The sequence below is a fragment of the Anastrepha ludens genome, chromosome 5, assembly GCF_028408465.1.
Source record: "Anastrepha ludens isolate Willacy chromosome 5, idAnaLude1.1, whole genome shotgun sequence".
NCBI lineage: Eukaryota > Metazoa > Arthropoda > Insecta > Diptera > Tephritidae > Anastrepha > Anastrepha ludens.
The window spans coordinates 65,190,237-65,201,501 of NC_071501.1; the positions used below are offsets into that span (position 1 = coordinate 65,190,237).

General features: G+C 36.4%; 1 long non-coding RNA gene across 1 annotated transcript; it reads left to right on the forward strand.

The window, feature by feature from the left end:
• Positions 1–1,254: 1,254 nt before the first annotated feature.
• On the forward strand, positions 1,255–3,000 carry LOC128865368 (uncharacterized). The gene is made up of 3 exons (XR_008454790.1): positions 1,255–1,501; positions 1,559–1,702; positions 1,762–3,000. It is a non-coding gene; the product is annotated as an uncharacterized LOC128865368 (long non-coding RNA).
• Positions 3,001–11,265: the final 8,265 nt, after the last annotated feature.

The following is an 11,265-nucleotide window of genomic DNA, read 5'->3' on the forward strand; positions in this document are numbered from 1 at the left end:
CTTTTGTTTTCAAATTTCTAATATATAAAGGGTTTTTCAATAGGGGCGGGTAGATGTTGAAATGGAATAAAATAAATGGCACGTAGCGCCGTCCTGCTGGAACCACATGTCGTCTAGGTCCATATGGTTCAATATGGGCCATAAGAAATTATCATCGTTGTGTAGCGCTCGCTATTGACGGTGACCGCCTCACCAACGTCGTTTTCAAAAAAGTACGGACCAATGGCGCCGCCGGCCCAAAATCCACACCAAACGGTAACTTTTTGAGGATGCATTATAACCTGGTGAACCTGGTGTGGATTGGTGTCGTCCCATATACGGAAATTTTGTTTGTTAACACAGCCATTCATCCAAAAATGCGCCTCGTCACTAAAGATGATTTTTCGGCCAAAACTGGGGTTCTCTTCCAAACGATTCGAAGCCCAGTCAGCGAACAAACGGCGTTGTCTATGGTCATCAACTTTGAGCTCCTGGGTCAGTTGGATCTTGTACGGGTGTACGCCCAATCCCGACGCAAAATTCGCCAAGTTGAAGTCTGCGAAAGGCCAAGTTCTTTTGCTCGGCGAGGAATAGACTGCCTCGGGTTCTACTGTAGACTTTCAGGGACCGCGGCAATGTTCTCGGCTGATCTTGCGTTCCTTGAACGTACGGGTGTTGGCTGATTGTTTATTGACCCGGTCGTCTCAAATTTGGCCACCAAACATTGAAGAGTCGACCACCACGTCTACCGAAAAATGCGCCCAATGCGCGCAACGTTTGCGTTGATGAACACTCATTTTGATAATAAAGTTTCATCATTTGAACGTGCTGTTCAATCGTGCAACTTGCCATGATGATTTGGCATAAACAACTGAATAATAAACAAAAGATTTGACAGATGTCACCAAAACAAAATGGCTGCCACAGGGCGCCAAAATCGACCCGCGCCAATTGAAAAAACCTTTATATATATAAATATAATTGCCGCGTACACCCGTTTTTGGGTGTTTAGCCGAGCTTTTTCTCCTATTTGTGACGTGCGTCTTGATGTTCTTCTACAAATCGAATCAATCAGAGCACTCTAGGCATGGTTATTAGCGTGCATATCTATTTCGGGGCTTTATTGTTTAAGAAGTAAATTTAAGTACTCTGATTTTCGAACTCAACAAATTTTAAAATTCCTGGAACACTGTGCGCTGCTTGCATCTTTACCAGCCCCTGCTGTTGGCTGCATTGCATGTTGACGGCATTGACGTCGCATAACTTCCAATAAGAATCAAACCATAACCGAAAAACAATCAGCCAAACCAAACAACCAATAAACCGGCCGGGCTGGTAACCAATCAGTTGGAACAAAGCGTGGAACGAAAATTTCATAGCAAGCAAATAATAATAAAAAAATATACATTAACGGATGCCGAAATTTGTTTTCCTGGGAGTGGCTACTTGGAGATAATTTGTTTAACTGTATATAAAATACGAAACCAAAATAACCGCCACACGAATACACATTCGCACATATGTAGGTATGTACATAATTCATTTGAGAGAAAAAATTTCTGAATTTTTGAGTGTTTAGAATGCAGTGAAAATTTCTGTTGCCAGCGTTAAAAAATTTGTTATGCAAACAAAATGTACTTATGTACATAATTTTGAAATTACACAGCAAATGAAAACGCTGCGTTGGTGGACTGGACTGAAACACACTTTCTTGTGTTCAGAGGTAAATTCACAATTTGCATAAAGCGTCAGAAATAGTAAGACAAATTTCACAATTCTCAGCAAGAAGACAAAATGAAGAAAAAACAAACTAGATGATTGCCTTTTGCTGCCGTAGCAACACTAGACATGCATACGGACATATGTATGTATGTATGTATGTAGCTGAACCGGCATTTCGTAGAGATTTTGCCCGCCGTTCCGTTCTACTCTCTACTCCTCGCGTATTTTCTTCGCACTGATCTCAAGTTGCCCTTTGGTCGTTACTCGTTGCTCTACTATACTCGGCATGTGGCTAGAAACTTGTTAAGTTTTAAATCGCTCACAGCGTAGAGCGCGAAAAGGTTACTGAACTGCGAAATTGCTCGGCAACTGTGTTGCTAAAACAATAACAATAAATGCTGTAAAGGCATAATTAAGTTGCGATGTGACATTTGTGCGAAGTTGACAGCTGAAGTTGTAATAAAATGTAGAAATATGGAAAGATTGAAATAGACGAGAAATATCTTGTGATATATCTATGTATGTACATATGTATGTATTTGCATATGAACGAGTGCATACACACGAGAGGACCAACAAATGTTCGTTTAGCTGATTACAAGGATATTAGCAAAAATAAGATTAATATCATAACTTGAAATCGTTTATAATTTTTTTATCATATCACATAATTGCAATTAATTTATAAATATTAGACTTCAATAAATATAAGACTTTCAAAGATACTTCCCCAGGAACAATGTTTGTAAATTTTTATCATGACATTCAAGCCCAGTTATTATGAACAATTTAGTGGTTAAATTTTTGATTTTAGTGAATTTTCGAGTTTACCAGAGCTACAGAGAAAACGTCATCAATCTCCCCAGAAAAAAATTCGGGTCTGAAATCTTCAAAACCAATTAGATAGCGCAAACAATGGTGCATTTTTTTCTATATTAGATTAAGTAGAAAGCTGTGATGTTATCAAGTAGATAGTTCGTCACTCATATTGCTTTAAAATTATTTGATACAACACAAATACTCGTACTATGTTAATATTTCATTTAAAGAATTGAAGCTAAACCTCTAAAACCCGGCTGATTCCTACCACAAAGTGGGTTTCAATGTTCCTTTTTTGCTATGAAAGGCGATTTTTCTGCTTCCATTTCTTATGCTTTGTAAGAAATTAAAAATACCCGGATTGGTGACAAATACTCCTAGTGGGCGCTTATTCCATTAGACGGTAAATTAGGAAAGAAATAAATTTATCTAAATCTAAATATGTTAATGTCGTCATTGAAATAAAGCAAAAAAAGAAAACCGCACAAACCTTTTTATTTGACATTCATTGAATATATGCGCAAGCTTCAGATAACGTCGAAATGCGTAAAAAAGCCCATTCGAATACCTTGCTGTGACGTCAGTGGAGTTTACACCGACTTAGTAGCATTGCTTTAAGAGTTTGCAGCTACTTTGACTCTTTGCAGTGAAAGTTAAAATGAAATTTCACAATGAAGTACTAATCATATTACTTTTTTTTAAATTCCTCACAAATTCTATAAACTCAAAGTACTTTTGTTAGTGCCCTCTTACGTTTGATTTTGCTTATAAACTTTTGGTGTGGTGTCAAGAGAGTGGCGCTTGTTATGATCTGAGTACTTTGGATCAATGTTAGAGGATGTGTGAATTTTTAGTACTTAATAAGCCCTCAGATTTTTATTACAGCTAAATACAAAGTCAGTTTTACGTATCTTGAATTTGTGTTGACATTCTTCGGGGAAACCTGAAAAAAATTTATAGAATAGGATATTCGTTTCTTAGCCGAATGGGTTGGTGCGCGACTACCATTCGGAATTCACAGAGAGAACGTCGGCTCGAATCTCGGTGAAAACACCAAAATTAAGAAAAACATTTTTCTATAGCGGTCGCCCCTCGGCAGGCAATGGCAAACCTCCGAGTGTATTTCTGCCATGGAAAAGCTCCTCATAAAAATATTGCCGTTCGGAGTCGGCTTGAAACTGTAGGTCCCTCCATTTGTGGAACAACATCAAGACGCACACCACAAATACGAGGAGGAGCTCGGCCAAACACCCATATATATATATATATATATAGATTAAATGTAAAGGGTGATTTTTTAAGGGCTATAGGAAAGTTTTTCAAAAAAACACACGTAAAATTCCGAAAAATACATGCAAGTTTTATTTGAATCGATAGTACAGCCCATATAATTTAATGTTTGAAGATTATTTCATGCAAATGTTGATCGCGGCTGCGCTTCAAATGGTCCATCCGCTTAGCAAAATTTTGGCATACTCTTTCCAATATTTCGGCCGGTATCTCACATATAAATGCTTTAATGTTGTCATCCAATGCGTTAATTGAAGCAGGCTTGTCTGAATAGACATGAGCTTTAACATAGCCCCACCCAAAATAATCTAAAGGCGTTATATCGCACTATCTGCGTGGCCAATTGACGGGTACCGAAAGAGAAATAAAATGTTGACCGAACTCGCCTCTCAACAAGCCCATTGTTACGCGTGCTGTGTGGCATGTGGCACCGTCTTGCTGAAACCACATGTCATCCAAGTCAAGCTCTTGCATTTTGTTCAAAAAAAGTTGGATATCATTTCACGGTAGCGCTCACCATTCACAGTTACATTACGATTCGCAGCTTCTTTGAAGAAGTACGGTCCAATGATACCTCCAGCCCATAAACCGCATCAAACTCTGACCTTTTCTGGGCACATTGGTAGCTCTTGCAATTCTCCTGGCTGATCTTCACTCGAAAATCGACAATTCTGCTTATTTACGTACCCATTGATCCAAAAATGAGCTTCATCGCTGAACACAATTTTTCGATAAAAAAGTGGATCTTCGGTCAACTTTCCAAGAGAACATTCACCAAAAATTCTGCGTTGCGGTAGGTCGTTCGGCTTTAATTCTTGCACCAGCTGTATTTTGAAAGGCCTAAATCACACCTAAATCCTTTCGGAAAATTTTCCACGTTCTTGAGTAACAGAGGCCCAATTGCTGCGAACGGCGACGAATCGATAATTGATATTGATTGATGCTATATTTTCTTCAGTTCGCATTCTACGTAAGCGTGTTGGTGGTTTGATGTCCAATAATGTAAATTTGGTTCTAAATTTAGTCACAATAGCTCGATTAGCCGCTTCAGTGGGTCGATTAAACTGACCATAAAATGGAAGAAGCGCGCGATAAACTTCCTTAACAGAACACGCATTTTTGTAATAAAATTCAATGATTTGCAAGCGTTGTTCGTTTGTAAGACGATTCATGATTAAGTTATAGACTAAACTGAAGATGTTTGACAGTCAAACAACACACGAAACGTGCGTCAGCTGTTTAAACAAACTGTATAAAAAGATAATAGCTAAAAAATCACCCTTTATATACATTCGGGTAAAGTTAAATTTATTATTTTATATACTTGTATAGTGTTCATTAGAATTTCATTTATTTTAATTTAATTAATGTGATACAATAAATTTCTAAGATAATACGAGTATAGAGCTGTTGTACAAAGAACGGATGCATATTGCGATCTGCAAAATCTTTTGTTTCTATCTTTCAATATCCTGAAGGCTTTTATGTATTTCTTACAATTAATTCAGTTATGACTCAGCGCTGTTCCGAGGTAAAATTTTTGGAAGCATCCTAATAGTAGTGAATACGACGACAGCGTTATACATACGTTCAGACTTATTTAGTATCAGATATATTCAGGCATAATGCCATTACTCCTGAAATCATCTGAATTGATGACTTTGTGAAATTAATAATGTCATAGAATCTGTTTAATGAGATATTGAAGCATATGAAATTGAAGCGGGAGAACTCAACTCAGACTACTGAGCTCAAGTTTTAGCTGCAACTTCGTGTCAGTTTCGTATGCGCAATATTGAGACACTGATAGTGCAGTGAACTCATGCCTAAAGAGTTCTAGCTTAAAGCTAAGCGTTCCTCAAATCTAAATCATCTGTTTTTTTATTGTTACAACAACAAGGCAGATAATGATTTGTTGTCTCAGTTTTTGTAAAAAAAGTTTGATCCGTTTTTTTTCCTTTTCTTCAAGTTTTCAAGTTTTTGTAAAACATGTTGAAAAAAGTAAAATCTTTTTCGAACTTTCAACATTTATTTGTTAAAAAAATTTACTACTGCTAGAAAAACTATTCCGACAGTTCCGGAAAAAATAGTTAACGGTTTCTTTTCCAAGTTTTGGTAAAAAAATATTGAAAGAAAATTTAGTAAAAATTTTGGTGACTTATCTTCCTATTTTTATTAGAAAATAAATTAGACGGGACGACTATAATTCTGGAAAACGAATAAAAAGTAATGTTTGGTCAAAATTGTATTCGATTTGTTTCCCTTTCACGTGATTATTCTTTCAATTTCTTTTTTAAAAAAATTAGCTACTACTAGAAAAACTTTTCCGGCAAATAGGAAAAAATTGTATAATACGAGTAATCTCTTTCAAACTTTTGGTAAATTCCCCTTTTTTGTTTTGGATTGCGTCTGATGAAATTGGAAATTCGACTGTACGCCCGGATTCTGGGCACTCTGCAACGAATAATCCTTCAGAATCTGTAAGTAATTAAATTTTTTTATTGTTGTTTTAATAAATGCCAACTTCCCGATACCAGCATTTGACTTAAAAACCCAGAGAATGACGCTGTCACTCCTATGTTTCGTCGGCCTCAACTTTTTCTTATTTAGCTCCATCGGACATGTTTTGAAGGCTTCAAAGTACGGGAATTCAGTTATTTTCGCAAGTGAATCGAAATTAAATTTATTTGGTACGGATGGCATGTCCTATGTGTGGAGTGTGACTCTGATTTTAATACGGTCATATAGGTTCCATAAGATTAAGTTAGCCATAGCATGAACTCATCAATTTATATTTATGTTTGACTGCAGAGGTGTTAAAAAATTTCCCATTATCTACAATATGAACTCATTACTTTTTTGAATAAATGGTTTTTTTCACAAATTTATCAATTAATAGGAGTTGCCTTATAAATAAAATCTTATAGTGGTAATTTATATCTGTTTAAGTAAGATTACGTATGTATGTGAGTATAAGTGTGTATGTTCCTACACTGCGGCTCTCAAGTACGTGTGAATACTTTTGTGGGTAATTTGCCATTCGCGCATGTGATGACGCAATCGAAAGGCAAAGCGCAAAACAAACGCATAAGCTGATAAAACATTTTATAGTGATTAATTTTTATGAATAGCACTTGGTAGTGGGGACAGACGTGAACAAACAGAAGTCTAAAGTGTTAAAAGTCAAGTTCACTCAAGAGTTGGATATGTCGAAGTTGTATAGAGGCGTAGTATAGAAATTGCGAATAATGCGAATAGATACCCGAAATAATACGTAGAATTGATAAGAGCGAATTTAGAAGTGTGTGAGTGGAGGAAAAGTGAATAAGAGGCGAGGCAGCGTGAAGTGTAAAGTTATTATATTCGATATTTTGATGTTGACCCTACATTATTTTGTTGATTTTTGTTGCTTATCTTTAATGTCTTTTGCTTTTTCTTTATGTAACATAATCAATCAACAATTTTTCAATGATTTTATCTAGTAGATTTTGCTTACAGTACGATTTTTCATGCATTTATGTGTGGTATAGTATATTATTTACTTACATTCAGTGGAAGAGATGGCGCTTCTAGTTAAGAAAACACTTTTTTTAAACCTGCGTGCTTATGCTCTAGAATATTTTAATGTTATTTAATGGAATCGATATTGATATAGGCATATACGAGTATACACCGATGTGCAGGAGAACGATGATAGGAGTTGATTTAGCCATATCTGCATGATAATTCGAGCACAAATGAATATATTTCAATGAAACTCGGTACACCCTTTGTCCAAACTAGTTTGGTATGAAAAATGAACGAAGCCGGTCAATAACCACGCAAACCTGCTTCATAATAGTAATTTAACAACAAAAAAATAAAAATAACAAATGCTAATCCCTCTGTTATAAATAAAGCAAAATTATTCAAATTTCAAATTGCATCTATAAACCAATTAGGCGCGGGTGCTACCATTCGGAAGTGCCCAGGTTCAAGTATCCAGGCATGACACATCGAATGATAGAAAAAGTATTTTCTAATAGGGCGTTAACCTCCAAGTGTATTTCTGCCATGAAAACGGTCCTTATAAAAAACCGTATACCGCTCGGTGTCGGCTTAAAACTGTAGATCCCTCAATTTGTGAGAAAATATCAAGGTCCACACCACAAATAGGAGGAAGAGCTCGGCCAGGGCTCGCAAGTATGAGTATTTCCAGTTCAATAGGAAGCACAGCAACGAAGGTGACCCGGTAGATTAGTGGTAGTAAATGCGACGATTCGACCAATAAAGTTGGTCGTTTGCGCTTAAGTCTCCTCTTGTCGCTTGCCTCTTTTAATGGAAGTTGCCGTTTAAACCTAGTCTAGACTTCGTGTTGTTTTTGTACATATATGAAAAAAAACCCACTGTCGTGAAAATGAACCCTAAACAAAATCATAAATGGAATGGCTGATAAATTAGCTAAATTAGATAAATTCAAATTGTATTCTTGTAATTATTGACCAAATATCAACAAATCACTTGACAATGTTCCTTAAGAAGCGATGTTTATTATCAATAACTTCTGATAAATCAGTATTTGACATTCCATACAATATTTTTTTTTTTTTGTGAAAAGGCTTATTCTGTATAGGTATTCAACGTCATTCAACTTCAAACGTAAATTTGGCAAACCACTTTGTTCGTCTGAAATGCAGTTCGATGGAATAACCTGGAGCATGTTTGCGCGCTTTGAAATTATTCGCGCTCGAAGACAGTAGCACACTCAAAGACCATGGAGAAGAGTGGAAATAAATTTTTCCATGGATGGATCCAAGCTAGCTTTTCAAACGAATTATAATTATAACTATCTGTCTGACTACCGGACTACTGTAGCGTCTACCAGACAGAAGTCTTAGCCATAAAGGAGGTATATGTGTGCCTTAACACACACGCCGTAACAAAAGTGCAATAAATGTCTTCTCGGATAGCCAGGCGGCCATCAAATCATAATAAGATCAAATCTTCCTTGGTAATGCCTGACAGCCCCATATGATATTAGCACTGTCTTTAAGGTCAGTCTTATATGGGTTCCAGGTCATAGAGGTATTGAGGGTAATTGCACGCCGGATGAGCTAGCCAGAAAGAATACTAATTTTCCACTTCTCGAAAACTGACGCATTGCAAATTAAGGATAAAAATAATATTCTTCAAGAGGCCAATAGGTCATGAAGAGAAGAAAATAAATGCTAATTTGGCCGCAAATAGATGAGAAAAGATCAGGAGAACTCAATTTTTCAGGAGAGAAAATCTCGAAGGTCGATGCTTATGTCACCGGTCATTGGCTGTTAGGTACGCACTCCTTTAGGCTAGGAGTATTTTTGCTCATGAATACTGCAGGAGCCGTTGAGATGAGGAAGAGGAAGAAATAGTAGAACACTTCCTCTGTATTTGTCCAGCCTTAGCTAGGAGTAGAGCAACGTTGTTAGGAAAATACTCTTTCGAATCTCTTATGGAACTATCCGTTATTGGAATAAAAACTATGCTAGGCTTCATAAAAGCGTCTAAATGATACCATAATGAATGAATACTGAAGCTCCCGAGTTACACAGTGGTACCACAACGGACGTACATGGTCCAAGTAAGCTGGGTATTTTAAAACCGACATCCAGAAAAACCTGAGCTTACGAAAATTAATCTGAATTGTCTGAATGACAATATTTTTTTTTAATGTATTAAAAAAAGCAAATTTTATGTATTTTATTTATAATTAATCCACTTAATGACCAAAAACCTAATTTTGTCCAACTAAATTGTCTAAATATCGCACTGTACTCCGTACATAAAAAAGCTGTACTGAAATCAGTAAGATCTAAAGTAATCTGGAGCCTCCTCAATAAAAAAGCTGTACTGAAATCAGTAAGATCTAAAGTAATCTAAGCCTCCTCAATTTCCTTCATTGGTAGAAGGGAAATATGGCCGAACACGCAAATATTAACAGCGAAGCTGTTACATTTATGCAATCAGCATTTTCGACCAAAGGAAAATTTATAATTAAATAATTACCATAGAAAAAGAACTACGATCCAAACACGATGGCTGCGAGACCTCAAGATTGTTATGGCAAATTTCACTCCTTAGAAGACTGAAGAGTCTTCACTGAAAGCTATTTTATTGTTCAGATGCTTCAATTATAGTGTATACCTACATACATATACCTTTTCAGAAGTTGGCATTATTATGTGGATATCCAGTAATTAAGAGAAATTAATAAAAAAGTGTTTGAAAAATCGTTAAACAGTTAGATTAAAAATGTAAAGAAAGAATTCAAAAAAGGTTTCACATTTGCGGCAAAGGAAGGAATTATTGGACGAAACAAGTGCAATGCCATACATTTTTCCGAATGCGAATATGTTTTCCATAAATCAAGTTTTCATTTGAAGCCACTAGAAATCGCACCAAAGCGAGCGAGAAATTTGTCAATTTGTTCAGTGTCATTGAAAAAAAAACAAAACAAAGAAACGAACATAAAATAAAATGTGGTAAAAATGCCAGTTGAGCGCTGAAGCCGGTCGTCCGATATAAGTGGCTGTTCGACGCATACCCGTAGGATACTCGAAAGAAACTCTCCTATCACAAAATTGCTTACTTAAATATTTTTCTACATTACAATAAAAATATTACATAACACTCATACTTACAAAAGCACACAAAGATACGGTGCGTGCCGTGAAATTTTGCCCAAAGGGAAGTGACGCAAAAACGAAAAAAATGTTATTCATACGCCATGTAGGCATATTTGTATGTACATATGTGTGCGCTTAGCTATTGCTGCTTGAAGCATCAACTTAAACGGCGTCACCATTTCAATGGTCAAGTGATCGGTGGTTGGTACATGTCTGCCTGTGCGTAGCATCGCCAAACATCAATTCACTGCATTTGAGTTTTTTTCGAATCAGCAGACAAACGAGCAGCAATAAAAATCGAAGTTAGCAGCGCTGAAATGTAAATGACTTATGCCAAACTAACATACGAATGAGGGAATTGTTTGTTTCTGCTATTTATTTTTATTATTTTTGTAAATATCCATCACTGCCGAAATCTTAGTGTAGTAGTGGCCATTGTTTGGTTGCCATTGATTCAATTTTCTTCTTCTTTTTTTGTTTTCTGCTTACACATTCACGCCAATTTATTTGCTGCTCTTGGCATAAAATTATAGTTGCACAGATTGTTATCTGCAGCTGAAGGCAGACGTTGCTCCGTCGGCATTTGTTTTCATTACTTTGGCCATCCGTTGAAGTGGCAAGGTTGTATGTGAGTGCGTGTGTGCCACTACAACGCACATTGAGCCGAATATTTGTAAAATACTGAGTTGTACGTTTGATTAGGGTCATATTGACTCCTCGAATTGATGCCCCTAGTAGTATTTTCGGTATTTATTAGGAAATAATATTGCGTGTACAAATAAATTTAAACTCGCATCACTTCTCCTTCTCA